The following is a 21,564-nucleotide window of genomic DNA, read 5'->3' as shown; positions in this document are numbered from 1 at the left end:
CCACTCCGTGGCATGTGGGATCTTCCCGAACCGGGGCACGAACCCATGTCCCCTGCATCGGCAGGCGGACTCTCAACCACTGTGCCATCAGGGAAGCCCCTATTTGTTTTTCTAAAAATGACTTCTGAGGTTTAATATTTTCTCCCACTGTTTATTATCTATTTGGGTCTTTTTCTTTGAAATGTCTGCGTCCTTTATTTATTTTTCTACTGGGGTTTTATACTCTAAATAACTTTGTTGTTACATCCTTCTCATCAAACTAATGTGTTGTCATTGTTGAAAATTTGAACATTTCACAAATGCAAATGCAAGGGGAAAAATCACTCATGACCACTCACTATTATTATTTTGGTGATATTTAATGGTTTTATCCAATGTTCATTTTCTCTATTATTTACAGGTAGTTTAGATAATTATACATACATGAACTCACACACAAAATGAACATATAATGAAATGGTGATAATACTTTGCAGATTTCTATGCAATGTTTCAAATTCATGTCAAGAAAATTTCTTCAAGAATAATATTTCTAATGTTTATCAAATAATCCACCTGCTGAAGATCCATATACTATCATTTTAAAAACTTTATTTTATTTATTATTTTTGGCTGTGTTGGGTCTTCATTGCTGTGTGCAGGATTTCTCTACCTGCGGCGAGCGGGGGCTACTCTTCGTTGCAGTGCACGGGCTTCTCATTGCAGTGGCTTCTCTTGTTGCAGAGCACGGTCTCTAGGCACGCGGGCTTCAGTAGTTGCAGCATGCAGGTTCAGTAGTTGTGGCTTGTGGGCTCTAGAGTGCAGGCTCAGTAGTTGTGGTGCGTGGGCTTGTTGCTCTGGGGCATGTGGGTTCTTCCCGGACCAGGGACCGAACCCATGTCCCCTGCATTGGCAGGCAGATTCTTAACCACTCTGCCACCAGGGGAGTCCAAGATCCATATACTCTCATTTATTTACTCATTCTCCTATTACACTTTTAGCTCATTGCAATTCACTATTATTAAAAAATAGCAATGACTGTCTTTGTAAATAATTTGGAGAGATGTACTTTAATTTGTAAAACAAGCTATACAATAGGATATTAACTATTTATCGTGTATACTGCAAGTAGTTTTTTCAGCTTCATCATTGTCTTTTAAAAATAAAATGTACTGAAAAGGTTACGTACATATATCAAAGCAAAAATTTTTCAGCAGAGGAGTGGATGAAGAAGATGTTGTACATATATACAATGTAATATTACTCAGCTATTAAAACGAATGAAATAATGCCATCTGCAGCAACATGGATGGACGTAGAAATTGACGTACTGAGTAAAATAAGTTAGAGAAAGAGAAGTATTGTATTATGTTGCTTATATGTGGAATCTAAAACAAAATGATACAAATGAACTTATTTTCAAAACAGAAAGAGACTCACAGACTTAGAGAATGAACTTATGGTTACGGGGGGGGAAGGGTGGGGGAGAGGGATAGACTGGGAGTTTGGGATTGACATGTACACATTGCTGTATTTAAAATGGATAACCAACAAGGACCTACTGTATAGCACAGCAAACTCTGCTCAATACTATATTATGTAACAACCTAAATGGGAAAAGAATTTGAAAAAGAATGGATACATTTATATGTGTAATTGAATCACTTTGCTGTACACCTGAAATGAACACAACATTGTTAATCAACTCCAAAACACAATAAAATTTTTTTAAAAAACTCAAAGAAACCCCCAAAATTTTAAAGTATGTAGTGAAAAATGTCCTTCCCAACTTAGTCTCCCATCTACATAGTTTCTACCTCCCACTCAGTTAATCACGGTTATTTGTTTCTTCTGTAAATTTCAAGTGTGTGTATATTCAAGTAACAAGATAACCTTCCACCCATTTTTCCATTATTTTTGCACAAAAGATAGTATACAATATATACTTTTCTGAACATTTTAAAATCACTTAATATATGTCTTTGTTGTTGTTTCCACGTCAGTGTATAGAACACGTTCTCATTCTTTATTATAGCATCATTGTATGATTGTACCATAATTTATTTAGTGAGTACTCTAATGATAGACATTTGGACTTTACTATTACAAACAATGCTGCAGTGAATAACCTGGCACACATGTTATTTAAAACATGTGTAAATACTGGCATGTTTGTAGGATAAGTTTCCAGAAAAGAAGTTGCTGGTTTAGAGGCTTTATGAATTTATTATATGATAGACTTCCTAAATTGCCTTCAACAAGTGTACCAAATTATACTCGCACCAACAAAGCAAGACATTTTCCCACAGCCTCACTAACAGAGTATTTTCATCAAACTCTTGAGGGTTCTTCTTTTGTTACTACTATTGATAAAAGTATGTCTTTTATTTTTATTTATGGGTTTCCAGGTTTAAATAGCCTTTGATGAATAGTCCTTGATGCTGGCTCTCCCAGCTGCTGACTTAAATAACCCAGAAGAGGACAAAGGTTTGCAACAACCCTGAAAAGTGAGACTAACAAGGAACTCATTGCCAGAATGTGTAAAACATTACCACAAAGCTCCAAAGTACGTAATATAGTTTCCAATTATTGACTATTCAGTACATGTGGGAGAAAGTATATATGTGTGCATGCATTACTCCCCCAGGAATCTTCACAGTAATTCTATCAGTATGGTATTATGAGCCATATTTGACAAGTAAAGAAACTCTGGCTCAGAGAGCTAAATGACTTACTTGCCTAAAGATATATAACAAGAGGCAGAGCTGAGGTTCAAACACAGGCTTGTAGGACTCCAAACTGGAACTGTTTTCAATACCCTACATGCTTTATCCCTCTCTCATTCTTTGACTCCTGATTCAGGAATAGAACAATTGAACCAATCAGAAAATCGGCCAACTCAAATTTCATGACTACTTTTTTTAATAGTCGATGTACAATATTATATTAGTTTCAGGTGTACATCATAGTGATTCAGCATTTTTACAGATTATACTCCATTAGAAGTCATTGCAAGATTATGGTTATAATTCCTTGTGCTATCCAATATGTCCTTGTTACTTATCTATTTTATGTATAGTAGTTTGTATCTCTTAATCCCATACCCCTAATTTGCCCTCTGCCACTTCTGTCTCCCCTTTGGTAACCACAAGTTTTTTTTCTATATCTGTGAGTCTGTTTCTGTTTCGCATATATATACATTTATTTGTATTATTTTTTAGCCTGAATACTGATTTCTGAAGTACTAGTCCAAAGTACTTTTTCTTATTCTATTCCATCTCACCTATAATATCTTCCTTTCTACATCCAAACAGAAATTAGAATTTGGAAGCTCAAAATATGTATGCAAGATGACAGGCTGAATAAAAGGAGTTAACAGTTGTGCAACTGGCAGTGAGTGGGCCATTACCTCCTGGAAGAAGGAGAAGATGATCCAATATAATAATAATGGCTAACATTCATTTACAGTGGGTCAGGGAATTAGCTAACCATTTTCTAGAAATTAGCTCATTTCAACAGCTTGGCAGGGTAAATACTGTTATTATTCCATTATTGTAAATGAGGAACAGTGTGAAGAGGTTGAATTACTAGAGCAGATCAGTTAAAAACTGATGGCAGGGGGAAGGGGAGTGTGGATGGGGGAGAGAAGGACGGACGGGCGCGCAGCGCCAAGGGGCGGCTGCAGATGCTCCGGGCGCCTGCCCTGCTGTGCGTGTGCACGGCGCCTGGTGCGCGCAGGCTCTGGTAGCGGCTGCGGGCCGGCCGGCGAGCGGCAATTTTCTGGACGACAAACAATGGCTCAGCACGGTGTCCCACTACGACCGGGAGGCCGGACAGTGGAACCGATTCCGAGACGATGATTATTTCCACACTTGGAGTCCAGGAAAGGCCTTCGATGGGGCTCTAGACCCAACTAAAGACCCGTGCTTAAGGCTGAAATGTAGTCGCCACGAAGTGTGCATTATTCAAGGTTCTCAGACCGCAGTCTGCTTTGGTCAGTGGAGGCTCACGCACAGTATGAAAGATGCAGGAGTTGGGCATAAGCAGTGGAGGGGGTCCCCCGACATCCACCTGCCAGCAGTGCCCGGGGATCTTTACCAGCCCCGTCTGTGGTTCAGATGGACATACCTACTCTTCTCAGTGCAAACTAGAATACCAGGCATGCATCTTAGGAAAACAGATCTCAGTCAAGTGTGAAGGACGTTGCCCGTGTCCTTCAGATACGACCATGGGCTCAAGGAGGAATATGAAGAGAGCCTTCAGTGACCTGGAGCTCGGGGAGATGGCCAGCAGACTGCGGGACTGATTCAAGGCCCTGCATGAGAGTGAGGGCCAGAACAAGAAGACGAAAGCATCGCTGCGGCTGGAGAGAAGCAGATTTGATACCAGTATTTTGCCAATTTGCAAGGATTCACTCTGCTTGATGTTTAACAGACTTGATACAAACGACGACCTGCTCCTGGGAGCATTACTTGGACAAGAACGAGCGGTGCGCGGAGGCCTTCTTCAGCTCCTGTGACACGTACAAGGACAGCTCTATCTCCAACAACGAGTGGTGCTACTGCTTCCAGAGGCAACAAGATCCACCTTGCCAGACGGAGCTCGGCAGTATTCAGAAGCGGCTCGGGGTGAAGAAGCTCCTCGGACAGTACGTCCCCCAGTGTGACACAGATAGTTACTACAAGCCAACGCAGTGCCATGGCAGCACTGGGCAGTGCTGGTTTGTGGACCCATACGGAAGGGAAGTCTTGGGGTCCAGGAAGCGCGGTGCTGCAGACTGTGCTATTGATTTTGAGATCTCTGGAGATTTTGCAAGTGGAGATTTCCGTGAATGGGCTGCTGATGACGATGAAGATGACATTATGAACAATGAAGATGAAATTGAAGATGATGATGAGGATGAAGGGAATGATGATGATGGTGGTGACCAGGATGGATACATCTGATGGATGAGAGCTGAGAGCAACAAATTCTATGTTTCTTTTATTTACCAAGTGATCCCCTACTGAGGAGTACCTTCTTGCCCCAAAACAAAATGATTCTAAAACTCACTTAATTTGTATAATTATTTCAAATATTGCAACTAAAGTCATAGAACTTTATGTTTAGAGAAGTATCATTTACCTTGAGTTTTTATATGAAAAAGAGAACACATATGGAGTCTAGCCAGACAAGAGAAAGTTATGAAGAGCTACTGATCTATGTGAGTCTGCCACAAACAAAACAACCAGTGCTTGAGGTCATATATGATATTTTTCTGGGAGAAATTCTAAGTTGAATCTACAATAACATACTAGTGACGTGGATTCTAAGGATTTTATAAAAATATGCATGACCTTAATTGCAGTTTCCAAGTAGACTCTTCCCAGAGCTGGAGTGATTTAGAGGTGAGTGAGGGAATAGCACAAAGTGAGAAAAACAAAGTCACCATTCTGGAGACCTCCACCATGTTTGTATGTTTTTAGTTATGAAGTTTTAGTGATGTTTTTAGTTCTGAAGTTATTCTGGATGTGACTAGATATCTTACCAAATGGCCAGTAGGGGAAAACCATGGATTTTGAAAGTTAAAAACATAGTTGTCCTTTCTAATTTTTATTTTAATTTGGACAGCAGTCTCATGTTGATTTGTTTGATAATCTTAACCAGCATGATTTCTTTATCTTTCTAGATTTCTTTATCTTTCTGACCAGCAACTTAGGGTGCAGAACTTAAAGTAGAAAGATGAAGGGAAAGATTCTTTTAAACCGTATTTTTACAAAATTTTGTCATTTGCCCCAATATCAAACTTAAAAATCTTCATTCTTGTTTTATTTCCTATGTTAGATAAATATTTGCATTTAATCTCAGAATTATGCATTTTTGTTACTAGTGTCAAAACTTAGAGAACATACTGTATGGTGCCTTGCAAAATAGAAATAGAAAGGTTTCAGCATGCATCCCCACATAGGACATTAGGCCATAGATAGGCACACCTAATCACAAATTAATACCAGTCCCGGTACTACTGCTGGAATGAAGAAAATAGAATACTTTCTTTCTTTTTTCTACTGTTAGATAGTTACCATGTGGAGATGTTTATGATTATTGTGTGGAGTAGCATTAAAGATGTAACTGCAACAAAAATTACTTTAATTGTTGTATTTAAGTTAGCATGTTAATTAATCATGAGCCCTTCTGGTACACCATCGCTTTTAAGGATATCAGACCTTTGGTTTTGTGCCCAAAATAAAAGTGGAAAAACCTGTTGGGTGTTACACACTGGTGTCACCATTTAAACAGTGGGTCAGCTGGTTTCCCAGTATACAATCCACTGAAATAAAGTTGTTGGATTCTTTCCATTTGATTTATATACAGTAAGAAAAAAATCTTTAATATTAACTTTATATAATATTTAAGGTAAAATGCATTTTCTTTTTTACTGTATATGTATAGTTTACAAAATAAAGAATCTTGCAACCAAAAACAAACAAACAAAGAAAAACCTGATGGCATGGGGACATTAAAAAAAATAAACTTTGAGGGTCAGGAGATGTCTGTGATGTTACTATCCATTTACTTTGTAATTTTGTACAAGTAGATTCCTCTTTCCATATTTCACTGTCCAAACCTGCAAATCGTACCATTCTGTGACTTCTGAGACTCTGTCTGAGGTAATTGGTGGTATAATTCAAAATTTGGAGGAACAGTCAAGCATGGATAAGACTGGAAGAACATATAAAAATCGTTCTACACTACCATATTCATTTACCCTGCTTCAACCTTTCTTACTTGTTCTCCTGCTCATGGCACTAACTCTCCTTCCTTCCCCACTTGCAGATATGATGTAAGTTCCATAGAAACTAGGTAACTCAAAAAATGAAGGACAACGCAAAACAATGTCACTTTTTGGACTACTTCCTAAACAGTTTTGGGCTACTACTGTCTGTAAAAGTTTGAGAGTTGGAGAGAGGCATGCACTAACTTCTAGGAGAAAGGTCAAGGAAGAATTATTCTGTTAAGGTGATAAGTTTACGGTGAAGATTTCGTCTTCTTCCACTGGTGTCTAACTTCCCCAAGAATTAGTCACCCTGGATCATGGGCCTGTCATCAATCATGATTTTGGGGGAGCAGATGGGCTTTGTATGCTGAATATTAGAGGGTTAAGACTTCACCGTAAAAGCAATGGGAAGCTACTGAAGGCCTTTAAGTAGACCAGCCTCGTGATCAAACTCAAGTTTTAAGAAGGTCACTGAAGCACACTCTGGAAGATAAATTTGAGGAAGGAAAAATTGGAGGCAGAGAGACTAACTTGGAGGCACTGGGTGATTAAAAACCTCAGCTGAGGGCGATCGGAGACGGAGCCCTCCTCTCGCTTGAGGCCTGTGCTCTGGGCACGTGGGAGGCACCAGGTGCATGCAGACAGCACGAGCTCAGGGCCAGAGCTGCAGGTGCGTGGGTGCGTGAGGGTGCACCTGTCAGGTGTGCGTGGCGGGCGTGCTGAGACAGTCCTGACTTCCACCTGTTGCTCCAGAGCGCTCCAGAAGCGCTCCTCGCGGCAGCCGGCCCTTCTGTACAGACTCAAAAGCATCCCGATTTGAGACATAAATTAACTGATCGGCTCTTCAGGGCCACTGGAGACACAGGGGGCTGGTAAAGTCCCGGGCCTGATCCTGAAGGGCCTGGGGGTTCTCCTGGCAGCTAGAGGGGGCCTGGCTGGACTTTGAAGCAGATACATCAGAAATACATCTACACGTGGAACTTCTCCTATAGAACACCCACCGAACGCTGGCAGAAGACCTCAGACCTCAGACCTCAGGCAAGAAACCCCCCCACGTACCTTGTTAGGGCAAAAGAAAAAAGAATAAACAGAGACAAAAGAATAGGGACGGGACCTGCACCAGTGGGAGGGAGCCGAGAGGGAGGAAAGGTTCCCGCACACTAGAAGCCCCTTCGCGGGCGGAGACTGCGGGTGGCGGAGTGGGAAACTTCAGAGCCGCGGAGGAGACCACAGCCAACAGGGTGCGGAGGGCAAAGCGGAGAGATTCCCGCACGGAGGATCGGTGCCTGTCAGCACTCACCAGCCCGAGAGGCTTGTCTGCTCATCCGCTGCGGCGGGCGGGGCTGGGAACTGAGCCTCGGGCGGATCCCAGGGAAAGGTCTGGAGTTGGCAGAGCGAAAACAGCCTGAAGGGGTTAGCGCACCACGGCGGGCCGGGAGGGAGTTCGGGAGAAGTCTGGAGCTGCCGAAGAGGCAAGAGACCTTTTCTTCCCTCTTTACCTCCTGCTGCGCGAGGAGAGGGGTTTAAGCGCGCCGCTTAAAGGAGCTCCAGAAACGGGCGCGGAGCTGCCGAAGAGACAAGAGACTTTTTCTTGCCTCTTCGCTTCCTGGGGCGCGAGGAAAGGGAATTAAGGGCACCACATAAAGGAGCCCCAGAAACGGGCGCGAGCTGCGGCTGTCGGCGCGGATAACAGAGACGGGTGTGGGGCGCTACGGTTGCTGCTGCCGCCACCAAGAGGCCTGTGTGCGAGCGCAGGTCACTCTCCACACCGCCCCTCCCGGGAGCCTGTGCAGCCCGCCAGCGCCGGGGTCCCGGGATCCTGGGACAGCTTCCCCGGGAAAACGCGCGGCGTGCCTCGGGCCGGTGCAGCGTCACGCCGGCCTCTGCCGCCGCGGACTCGCCCCACATCCGTGCCCCCCCACCCACCGCCTGAGTGAGCCAGAGCCCCCGAATCAACTGCTCCGTTAACGCTGCTCCTTTGACCCCGCCCTCTCTGAGCGAAGGGCAGACGCCCTCGGACGACCTGCGCACAGAGGCGGGGCCAGGTCCAGGGCTGAGCCCCAGGAGCTGTGCGAACAAAGAGAGGGGGAGGTCCCTCCCAGCAGCCTCAGAAACAGCGGGTTAAAGCTCCACAGTCAGCTTGAAGTGCCCTGCATCTGTGGAAAACCTGAATAGACAGCGAAATATCCCAGGTTGAGGAAGTGGACTTTGGGAGCAAGATATACTATTATTTTCCCCTTTTTTCTTTTTGTGAGTGTGTATGTGGGTGCTGCTGTGTGAGATTTTGTCTGTGTAGCTTTGTTTTCACCATTTGTCCTGGGGTTAGACTGACCATTTTTTTTTTTTTCTTTAATAGAAATTTTTCTTCTTAATAATTATTTTGTTATTTTAATAACTGTATTTTACCCTACTTTATTTTGTCTTCTCCCCTTTCTTTCTTCCTTTCTTCCCTCCTTTTCCTATTTCCCTCCTTCCTTCCTTCCTCCCTTCCTTCCTTCCTCCCTTCCTTCCTTTATTCCCTCCTTCCTTCCTCCCTTCCTTTCTTTATTCCCTCCTTCCTTCCTCCCTTCCTTTCTTCCTCCCTCCCTTCCTTCCTTTATTCCCTCCTTCCTTCCTCCCTTCCTTTCTTCCTCCCTCCCTTCCTTCCTTTATTCCCTCCTTCCTTCCTCCCTTCCTTTCTTCCTTCCTCCCTTCCTTTCTTCCTCCCTCCCTTCCTTCCTTTATTCCCTCCTTCCTTCCTCCCTTCCTTTCTTCCTCCCTCCCTTCCTTCCTTTATTCCCTCCTTCCATCCTCCCTTCCTTTCTTCCTCCCTCCCTTCCTTTCTTTATTCCCTCCTTCCTTCCTCCCTTCCTTTCTTCCTCCCTCCCTTCCTTCCTTTATTCCCTCCTTCCTTCCTCCCTCCCTTCCTTTCTTCCTCCCTCCCTTCCTTTCTTTATTCCCTCCTTCCTTCCTCCCTCCCTTCCTTTCTTTATTCCCTCCTTCCTTCCTCCCTTCCTTTCTTCCTCCCTCCCTTCCTTCCTTTATTCCCTCCTTCCTTCCTCCCTCCCTTCCTTTCTTCCTCCCTCCCTTCCTTTCTTTATTCCCTCCTTCCTTCCTCCCTCCCTTCCTTTCTTTATTCCCTCCTTCCTTCTTCCCTTCCTTTCTTCCTCCCTCCCTTCCTTTCTTTCTTCCTTCCCTCCCTTCCTCCTTTCTTCCTTCCTTTCTTGACTTTCTACTTTTTTCTCCCTTTTGTTTTGAGCCGTGTGGATTAAAGGCTCTTGGCACTCCAGCTAGGTGTCAAGGCTGTGTCTCTGAGGTGGGAGAACTAACCTCAGGACAATGGTCCACAAGAGACCTCTCAGCTCCACGTAATATCAAACGGCGAATATCTCCCAGAGATCTCCATCTCAACACCAAGACCCAGATTCACTCAAGGACCAGCAACGAACAGTGCTGGACACCCTATCCCCAACAAAGAGCGAGACAGGTCTACAGCCCCATCCATTAGCAGAGAGGCGGCCTAGAATCACAGTAAGGCTACCGACATCCCCATACACGCCCCCAGACGTGGACCTACCCACCAGGGAGACGGGATCCAGCCTCATCCACCAGAACAGGGGAACTGGTCCCCCCAAACAGGAAACCTGCTCAACCCACTGAACCAACCTCAGCCACTGGGGACAGCCACCAAAAATAGATAGAAATTCGAACCTGCAGCCTACAAAAGGGAGACCCCAAACACAGTAAGATAAGCAAAATGAGAAGACAGAAAAACACACAGCAGATGAAGGAACAAGATAAAAACACACCAGACCTAACAGATGAAGAGGTAATAGCCAATCTACCTGAAAGAGAATTTAGAATAATGATGGTGAAGATGATGCAAAATCTTGGAAAAAGAATAGACAAATTGCAAGAATCAGTTAACAAGGACCTAGAAGAAATAAAGAGGAAGCAAGTAACGATGAGCAACACAATAAATGAAATGAAAAATACTCTAGGTGGGATCAGTAGCAGAATAACTGAGGCAGAAGGACGGATAAGTGACCTGGAAGATAAAATAGTGGAAATAACTACTGCAGAGCAGAAGAAAGAAAAAAGAATGAAAAGAACTGAGGACAGTCTCAGAGATCTCTGGGACAACATCAAACGCACCAACATTCGAATCATAGGGGTCCCAGAAGAAGAAGAGAAAAAGAAAGGGACTGAGAAAATATTTGAAGAGATTATAGTTGAAAACTTCCCTAATATAGGAAAGGAAATAGTCAACCAAGTCCAGGAAGCACAGAGAGTCCCATACAGGATAAACCCAAGGATAAACACGCCGAGACACATAATAATCAAACTGTCAAAAATTAAATACAAAGAAAACATATTAAAAGCAGCAAGGGAAAAACAACAAATAACACACAAGGGAATCCCCATAAGGCTAACATCTGATCTTTCAGCAGAAACTCTACAAGCCAGAAGGGAGTGGCAGGACATATTTAAAGTGATGAAGGAAAAAAACCTACAACCAAGACTACTCTACCCAGCAAGGATCTCATTCAGATTTGATGGAGAAATTAAAACCTTTACAGACAAGCAAAAGCTGAGAGAGTACAGCACCACCAAACCAGCTTTACAACAAATGCTAAAGGAACTTCTCTAAGCAAGAAACATAAGAGAAGGAAAAGACCTACAAGAACAACCTGAAACAATTAAGTAAATGGTAATAGGAACGCACATATCAATAATTACCTTAAATGTAAATGGATTAAATGCTCCCACCAAAAGACACAGACTGGCTGAATGGATACAAAAACAGGACCCATATATATGCTGTCTACAAGAGACCCACTTCAGACCTAGGGACACTTACAGGCTGAAAGTGAGGGGATGGAAAAAGATATTCCATGCAAATGGAAATCAGAAGAAAGCTGGAGTAGCAATTCTCATATCAGACAAAATAGACTTTAAAATAAAAACTATTACAAGAGACAAAGAAGGACACTATATAATGATCAAGGGATCGATCCATGAAGAAGATATAACAATTGTAAATATTTATGCACCCAACATAGGCGCACCTCAATACATAAGGCAAATACTAACAGCCATAAAAGGGGAAATCGACAGTAACACAATCATAGTAGGGGACTTTAACACCCCACTTTCACCAATGGACAGATCATCCAAAATGAAAATAAATAAAGAAACACAAGCTTTAAATGATACATTATACAAGATGGATTTACTTGATATTTATAGGACATTCCATCCAAAAACAACAGAATACACATTTTTCTCAAGTGCCCATGGAACATTCTCCAGGATAGATCATATCTTGGGTCACAAATCTAGCCTTGGCAAATTTAAGAAAATTGAAATCGTATCAAGTATCTTTTCTGACCACAACGCTATGAGACTAGATATCAACTACAGGAAAAGATCTGTAAAAAATACAAGCACATGGAGGCTAAACAATACACTACTTAATAACGAAGTGATCACTGAAGAAATCAAAGAGGAAATCAAAAAGTACTTAGAAACAAATGACAATGGAGACACGACGACCCAAAACCTATGGGATACAGCAAAAGCAGTTCTAAGAGGGAAGTTTATAGCAATACAATCATACCTTAAGAAACAGGAAGCAACTCGAATAAACAACTTAACTTTGCACCTAAAGCAATTAGAGAAGGAAGAACAAAAAACCCCCAAATTTAGCAGAAGGAAAGAAATCATAAAGATCAGATCAGAAATTAATGAAAAAGAAATGAAGGAAACAATAGCAAAGATCAATAAAAGTAAAAGCTGGTTCTTTGAGAAGATAAATAAAATTGATAAACCATTAGCCAGACTCATCAAGAAAAAAAGGGAGAAGACTCAAATCAATAGAATTAGAAATGAAAAAGGAGATGTAACAACTGACTCTGCAGAAATACAAAAGATTATTAGAGATTACTACAAGCAACTCTATGGCAATAAAATGGACAACCTGGAAGAAATGGACAAATTCTTAGAAATGCACAACCTGCCAAGACTGAACCAGGAAGAAATAGAAAACATGAACAGACCAATCACAAGCACTGAAATTGAAACTGTGATTAAAAATCTTCCAACAAACAAAAGCCCAGGACCAGATGGCTTCACAGGCGAATTCTATCAAACATTTAGAGAAGAGCTAACACCTATCCTTCTCAAACTCTTCCAAAAGATAGCAGAGGGAGGAACACTCCCAAACTCATTCTACGAGGCCACCATCACCCTGATACCAAAACCAGACAAAGACGTCACAAAGAAAGAAAACTATAGGCCAATATCACTGATGAACATAGATGCAAAAATCCTCAACAAAATACTAGCAAACAGAATCCAACAGCACATTAAAAGGATCATACACCATGATCAAGTGGGGTTTATTCCAGGAATGCAAGGATTCTTCAATATACGCAAATCAATCAACGTGATACACCATATCAACAAGCTGAAGGAGAAAAACCATATGATCATCTCAATAGATGCAGAGAAAGCTTTTGACAAAATTCAACACCCATTTATGATAAAAACCCTGCAGAAAGTAGGCATAGAGGGAACTTTCCTCAATATAATAAAGGCAATATATGACAAACCCACAGCCAGCATTGTTCTCAATGGGGAAAAACTGAAACCATTTCCACTAAGATCAGGAACAAGACAAGGTTGCCCACTCTCACCACTCTTATTCAACATAGTTTTGGAAGTTCTAGCCACAGCACTTAGAGAAAATAAAGAAATAAAAGGAATCCAAATAGGAAAAGAAGAAGTAAAGCTGTCACTGTTTGCAGATGACATGATACTATATATAGAGAATACTAAGGATGCTACCAGAAAACTACTAGAACTAATCAATGAATTTGGTAAAGTAGCAGGATACAAAGTTAATGCACAGAAATCTCTGGCATTCTTATACACTAATGATGAAAAATCTGAGAATGAAATTAAGAAAACACTCCCATTTACCATTGCAACAAAAAGAATAAAATATCTAGGAATAAACCTACCTAAGGAGACAAAAGACTTGTATGCAGAAAACTATAAGACACTGATGAAAGAAATTAAAGATGATACAAATAGGTGGAGAAATATACCATGTTCTTGGATTGGAAGAATCAACATAGTGAAAATGACTGTATTACCCAAAGCAATATACAGATTCAATGCAATCCCTATCAAATTGCCACTGGCATTTTTTACAGAACTAGAAAAAAGAATTTCACAATTTGTATGGAAACACAAAAGACCCCGAATAGCCAAAGCAATCTTGAGAACGAAAAATGGAGCTGGAGGAATCAGGTTCCCTGACTTCAGACTATACTACAAGGCCACAGTAATCAAGACAGTATGGTACTGGCACAAAAACAGAAATACAGATCAATGGAACAGGATAGAAAGCCCAGAGATAAACCCACACACATATGGTCACCTTATTTTTGATAAAGGAGGCAAGAATATACATTGGAGAAAAGACAGCCTCTTCAATAAGTGGTGCTGGGAAAACTGGACAGCTACCTGTAGAAGTATGAAATTAGAACACTCCCTAACACCATACACAAAAATAAACTCAAAATGGGTTAAAGACCTAAATGTAAGGCCAGACACTATCAAACTCTTAGAGGAAAACATAGGCAGAACACTCTATGACATCAATCACAGCAAGATCCTTTTTGACCCATCTCCTAGAGAAATGGAAATAAAAACAAAAATAAACAAATGGGATCTAATGAAACTTAAAAGCTTTTGCACAGCAAAGGATACCATAAACAAGACCAAAAGACAACCCTCAGAATGGGAGAAAATATTTGCAAATGAAGCAACTGACAAAGGATTAATATCCAAAATTTATAAGCAACTCATGCAGCTCAATAACAAAAAAACAAACAGCCCAATCCAAAAATGGGCAGAAGAACTAAATAGACATTTCTCCAAAGAAGATAAACAGATAGCCAACAAACACATGAAAGAATGCTCAACATCATTAATCATTAGAGAAATGCAAATCAAAACTACAATGAGATATCATCTCACACCGGCCAGATTGGCCATCATCAAAAACTCTAGAAACAATAAATGCTGGAGAGGGTGTGGAGAAAAGAGAACACTCTTGCACTGCTGGTGGGAATGTAAAATGATACAGCCACTATGGAGAACAGTATGGAGGTTCCTTAAAAAACTACAAATAGAACTACCATATGACCCAGCAATCCCACTACTGGGCATATACCCTGAGAAAACCATAATTCAAAAAGAGTCATGTACCAAAATGTTTATTGCAGCTCTATTTACGATAGCCAGGACATGGAAGCAACCTAAGTGTCCATCAACAGATGAATGGATAAGGAAGATGTGGCACATATATACAATGGAATATTACTCAGCCATAAAAAGAAATGAAACTGAGTTATTTGTAATGAGGTGGATAGACCTGGAATCTGTCATACAGAGTGAAGTAAGTCAGAAGGACAAAAACAAATACCGTATGCTAACACATATATATGGAATCTAAAAAAAAAAAAAAATGTCATGAAGAGATTAGTGGTAGGAGGGAATAAAACACAGACCTACTAGAGCATGGACTTGAGGATATGGGGAGGGGGAAGGGTAAGCTGTGACGATGTGAGAGAGTGGCAGGGAAATATACACACTACCAAATGTAAATTAGATAGCTAGTGGGAAGCTACACCATAGCACAGGGAGTTCACCTCTGTACTTAGTGACCACCTAGAGGGGTGGGATAGGGAGGGTGGGAGGGAGGGTGACAAAAGAGGGAAGAGTTATGGGAACATATGTATATGTATAACTGATTCACTTTGTTGTAAAAGAGAAACTAACACACTATTGTAAAACAGTTATACTCAAATAAAGATGTTAAAAAAAAAAAAAAAAAAAAAAAAAAAAAAACCTCAGCTGAGGCACTGACAGTTGAGATGGACGTTGAGAATTAATAAGGGAAATAGAATCAATAGGGCTTTTTGACTAATTGGATATGGAGGATAAAGAAGAATTAGGATTCCAGTATGACTCCCAGGTTTCAGAATAGGTTTGGGGGATAAATGCCATTGAGCTAGAGAACACAGGAGGAGGGATGATGAGTTTAATTCAGGAGTTGAGTGTGAAGAGCCTATGGGACATTCAGATAGAGTTGACTAGTCAGAGGGAGATCCAATCAGAGATAGAAATCTGATAGTGGATACTTCAGGTTTAATTGAGCTGTCCCAGTGAAACTATGAAGAACTATAAAGACACAAAGAGCAGCAGGCCAAGTACAGAACTATTTAGGAAGAAGAGAGGATAGCAACGAAGAAAAGAAGATTTAAAAAAAGGAGTTATCATTGAGACATCAGCAAAGGACAAAGGGAGAGTCTCACAGAAGCCAACGGTAAGAGAACTTCCAGAAAGAAGTGGTGAACAGTGTCCAGTACCCTGGGTTGAGTACCCTCAGCCCAGAAACTTGGAGAGGTCCTTGAAAACCTTAGCAAGAGCAGTTTCAGTGGAGTGGTGAAGGCAGAAGTCAGAGGGCAGTGGGTTGAGAAGGGAGTGGGAGTTAAAGAAGAGACGACAATGACCATACAGCGTTCTTCCAAAGAGTTGCAGCTAGAAAGAGACATGAGGTCCAGGGACTTTCTAAAATTCTGATTAAAAAACACAGAACATGAAAGTGTACCATCTTAACCATTTTTAAGTGTACAGTTCAGTAGTGTTAAGTATATCCACTTAACACTATCCGTTGCTGTGCAACGGATCTCCAGCACTTTTTCATGTTGCAAAACTGAGACTCTACACCCATTAAACAACAACTCCCCATTTTCCCCATCCCCTAGCCCCTGGCCACCACCGTACTACTTTCTGTTTTTATGGCTTTGACTACTTTGGGTACCTCATATAAGTGGAATCATATAGTATTTGTCTTTTTGTGACTGGCTTATTTCACTTAGTATAATGTCCTCAAGGCTCATCCATGGTGTTGCCATGTGACAGTATTTCCCTCCTTTTTAAGGCTGAATAATATTCCATTGTATGTATACAACACATTTTATTTATCCATTCATCTGTCAACGAACACGTGGGTTGCCTCCACCTTACGGCTCTTGTGAATAATGTCGCTATGGACACGGGTGTGCAAATATCACTTCAAGACTCTGCTTTCATTACTTTGGGAGTTATACCCAGAAGTGGGATTGCTGGATTATGTGGTAATTATATTCTTAATTTTTTGAGGAACCTCAGGGACTTTTAAAATTATGATGTTAGGTTTAGAGAGGCTTAAGTGTACAGGGGACTTGGCCTTATACAAAAGACGGTCCTGCAGGGTGAGCTAGGTGTATCTCCAGAGAAACAGAATGAAGAGAGGCAGCATAAGCAGGAAATTGAGGTGTTCCCACCAGATGCTTTCTGTTTTCTCTATGAAGCATGAGAGGGCAGCTGAGAGCAAGAGGGAATGTGTTAAAGTCTTGTCTTGAGAAGAATGACTTGAGAAGTCCTGCATAGCAGCTCGGAGGAGAGGGAGAAGCAGTCTGACAAGGAGATGGATGGAAGTTTTCAGGGACCAGGTCAAACTAGAGGACATGATTCTTCAGGGATAGCACTCTGTATGTGACCCAGCGGTCTGAATGTAAGATGGGTCATCCAGATGGATGCTAAACGTTAGTGAATGTGGAGGCCTGACCAGGAGGTCAATAGACAACAGAAAAACGGAGGGGTAGCCCCAAATGATGGCCAAATCAATGCATAACAAGTGCATATGGATAGAATACCAAAAGACACAAGTAACCTTTTACCTGAGGAAGCACTTAGGTAATTTGCTTTATCTAATATTTTGGGCAGATTCATTGCCTCTAAATTAAAAAAAAAATCTATTAAGATGTATAGTATGTGCATGGTTTGTTTGTTAGGACTTTTTTTTTTAAATAAGGGAAATTCTCACCATTCAAGTACTCACAGCCTTAGATCCTTGCAGAGACCAAGAATTGGGTCCTCACAAGACTGGAAAAGCCAACTGCTTCTGTACCCCCCAAGGAGCAGGAGATAAAACTGTCACCCAGAGCCTTTCCCACTGCCAGGCAAAGGAACCAGCCCAGGCATAGGTATCAGAAAAAGCACTGGCCTTTGTGCCCATACCTGTTGTTTCAGATGGACTCAAAGTAGCTGGATGTTAAAATAAGAGAAAGAGGAATGTGCCAGCAACAAAAGGCAGTACATAAAAGGGGAGAGGTGGTGGACTTCAAGAACTATATCGAGGAAAGAAAGACCTTTTGGTGTGGGGTAAGAAAACTGGAGATGGAAGTCCACTGGGATGATTCCCTCTCTTTTCTGGAAGGGCACCACTGAGTTGACCTTCAGCTTCCTTCTAAGGCAGGTGACGTAGACATGCCATGGGTGGAGCCAAAGGCATCACCAATCCTGACTAAGGTGCTGAGGTGTCTGTAATGCCAGGGATAACAGGGGTGTGGAGAAGATGAAAGCTATAATTGCTGGAGCTAGGGTGTCATGGGGTAGAGGAAGGCATCTCACATTATTGAATATAAGTTTTTCAGTGGCAAGGCAGTTGGGTGAGTGCTGCTATTTGCAGGTGGTGAAGCCATGTAGACACTCCCTAAAAATATGGATCACATGGTTTGGTGGCTGTCAGACTATACGGGGAAGGCAAACTTGAAGGACCTTGAAACTGGTCATTAAAACCTGGGAGGGAAAATGGGGCTATGGTCAGAAACCGTGTAAGTTCGTCTACTATGAATACATAAAATCTGGATAATAAAAGTGCTCGTTGTGACAGGTGTGGTTCATGATGCCTACAGGGGTTGACCCCTCTCATCTTATGAGGCTGTTTCATGTGAAAACAGGATACTAGAGATGACCTCTCAAGTGATCATATCCACAGGGTGTGTTCTATGGTCAGGAGGGAGTGCAACAGTGACCTTAGGATGCCTTCCTAGATTCGAGCTTGTCCCAGAAACCTTGTAGTAACATAGCTTCAAAATACATAAAGCAAACATTGAAAGAATTACAAGCAGAAATAGACACATCCGTTAAAAGAGTGGTACATTTTAACATGTCTCTCAGCAACTGACAGCTCAAGCAGCCAACAGCTTAATAAGAATTTAGAAGTTTTGAGCAACATGTGAACAAACTTGATTTAATGGATAAATCCTGAACCCTGAAACCAATAATTATATAATACACATTATGGTGAAGCATATCTGCAACATGTATAATAAATGTAATATCAGACAAGGTACATCTCAAAAAAATAACAGAGTCCAGCTCATGCAGACAGTCTAGAAGCTACAATCGATAGGAAGTAGGGTGTCCTAGGACAATGAGTTCAGCGAGATATTGAGCATGAATTGAGTAGCAACATAGTCAGATCATCTTCAGGGGCATGGTTCTTATGGGTTCTTTGTCTGTTGGACTACAGACAGGAAAGCAAACTCGGTTGGCCTTGAAACTTGTGACCAAACTCTAGGAGGAAAAATACTGGGACTGTGGTCAGAAATCATGTGAGAGAGTATTCTGTGAAAGCAGAAAACCTGATTTACCAAATGTAACAGGGGACAGGTAAAAGAGATGGCTGGTGCCATCTTGCTGAAGTTGTTGCCTATGAGAGTGGTGATCATATTCTAGGGCTGTTCTGTGGCCAAGAGAAAGTGCAACGGTCCCCTAGGATACCACCCTGGCCAACCTGACACAGTTGCTACAGGAGGTGACACAATGCACTGTGTCCCTTTTGACATGACGGGGGCGGGGGGCTCACAGATCCCTGAATCTTGCTCTGTCTTGGGGTGCATTGGCCAGCAGGGGTTCATATCATGACACTGACACCACCAATACCTCTCCCTTATGGAAAGGTACAGCCATTCCCTAGTCTCCATAAGGCCCTCTAAGCTTTGTGTCGTGTCCACAATCCCACCTCCTTCCTACCCCTTTACCATCAAAAGTAGCTTTAGTGTTCCCAGGGGTGCTGACATAAGATAGTGCTGCCAGGCTGGCCACGGACTCCAGCTACTGCTCTTTCGTACCCGATGGACAGATTTGCTTTTCAGGAAGGAAAACTCAAGAAACACCATTCAGTATCCATAACATCAGCTATTGATAAACTTAAACCTTGAATTAAAGTCTTAATACCTCTATTTAGTGTTTATGCCCAGGGTCTCATTCTTTTATTTCTTTCTTTTTTTAGTATTAAATGGGAAGAAAACTACCTAAGTTGTAGAGTTATTCTGAGATTGATGATGTAGTGTGGAACCTCTTAACTTAGGAGACCTGGTCAATTTATGGAACCTATGCTTTTTGTATTTTTTTTTTATCATTATTAAGCAGTTGTATAAAGAAATGATGGGCTGCTCCCTGCTGCCCCCTGCAGCACAACTGAAAGTCAGAAGCCTTGCATGATTTCTGAATACTGTGCCAGGGACCATGAGCCGAGACGATTCAGGTTCCTTGTCCAGGAAAAAAAAAAAAAAAAAGTGAAAAATTGAAAGCAGCAATGTCTTATAAAGAATGGAATCTGCAAAATATGGGATGGACCCTATCAACAGAATTCACAGGTAAAGTCTGCTGTCTCTAGGGGAACTGGCAGGCAAGTTTGGCCCTTCAACCTTATGCATAGTTCAGAAGCATGTAGAGGTATGGAAGTAGCAACCCTTCTCCTGTCTAGCCTTTGGGGACTCAGAAATTCTAGTATTTTTGATAAACAAGCAATGCAGTCCAGTGAGTCAGAGAAGAAGGTATCTATTCCTAAAAGAAAGGGCTTTCATATTCATGCTCTTTCACTTCTCACTTCTGCTGTCCCTGGTGTGCCGTCCCTGGTGTGCCATTATTGTGCTGCATACAGTATGATAGGCAGACTGGGCCCCCTAAAGCAGACCTGAGACTGAGAAGAGAGGGCTCCCATTACAGGGCTGGATGTTATTTTGCCATCCTACCTAAGATGTATCCTTATCTGAGTGTAGAGACCCTGGTTTACTTTGCAAAGGATGTTTTGAGGTGTTACAAGAGCTTCCCTTTTTGGTATCCCACCTTCAATACAGCACCATTTCTTTACCCTTAGTGGGATTTACATTCCACTGAATGTCTATCTTATCTGCTCTTTGTGTTTCTCATTTCTTAGATGCAGTATATACCTCATGAAATTTTTCATTCAGTCTCCAATATTTTTGATAGCCTGCTCAGAGGTGTGCCCATATGTGGTTAAGCCCTAGGTAAATGATAATGAATGATGCATGGTAACCTTCTTACAAGGCGCTCATCCTAGTGGGAGATATTGTTAGGTTAAAACTGATCATTTTTAACAAAAGACAGTGGTAACTGGAATGACAGGGGTTCCAAGGAATCTCTGTGGCTGACGTATATTAGAGGAGTTCCGTGATTATTTGTTGGATGAATGGATTGATGACAATATATCCAGGGTATTACGGGAAGACAGAGAATGGTTCTAAGCTGTCCTTGGGGTATGGTGGGATCTGCACAACTCCTGAAGTGAACACACCTTGGGCGAAGGTTGGAAGCTTCTGATGCATCGAGTTCCCAGGAAAATCCTGGGAATTTTGATTTAATATTGTTCACGGGTAAGGGTAGGGAAATAATCATTCTGTTAACTGCTGAGTCTGGATCATATGGGACTTAATCTGTTCCATACCAGTTGGGCTGTGTGTGGGGAGGTTGGGGGTGGTGCATGCATGCCTGCCTGTGAGTACATGTTTAAGAGAGAAGATGCCTCCCCAGACACACCAGGGGAAGTTCAAGTGATCTGAAATCGGGCCAGATTTAAAATCACCTCCTCCTTGGAAATTATCAACCCTACTCTTCTGCTCAGCCTCGGGGCCGTGATG

General features: G+C 41.9%; 1 pseudogene; it reads left to right on the top strand.

Moving 5' to 3' along the window:
• Window positions 1-3,664: 3,664 nt before the first annotated feature.
• LOC131748347 (testican-3 pseudogene) lies at window positions 3,665-4,925 on the top strand (annotated as a pseudogene).
• Window positions 4,926-21,564: the final 16,639 nt, after the last annotated feature.

The sequence above is a fragment of the Kogia breviceps genome, chromosome X (genome assembly GCF_026419965.1).
Source record: "Kogia breviceps isolate mKogBre1 chromosome X, mKogBre1 haplotype 1, whole genome shotgun sequence".
NCBI lineage: Eukaryota > Metazoa > Chordata > Mammalia > Artiodactyla > Physeteridae > Kogia > Kogia breviceps.
The sequence above is the reverse complement of the archived record's forward strand: the minus strand, read 5'-3'. Positions and strand labels throughout refer to the sequence as shown.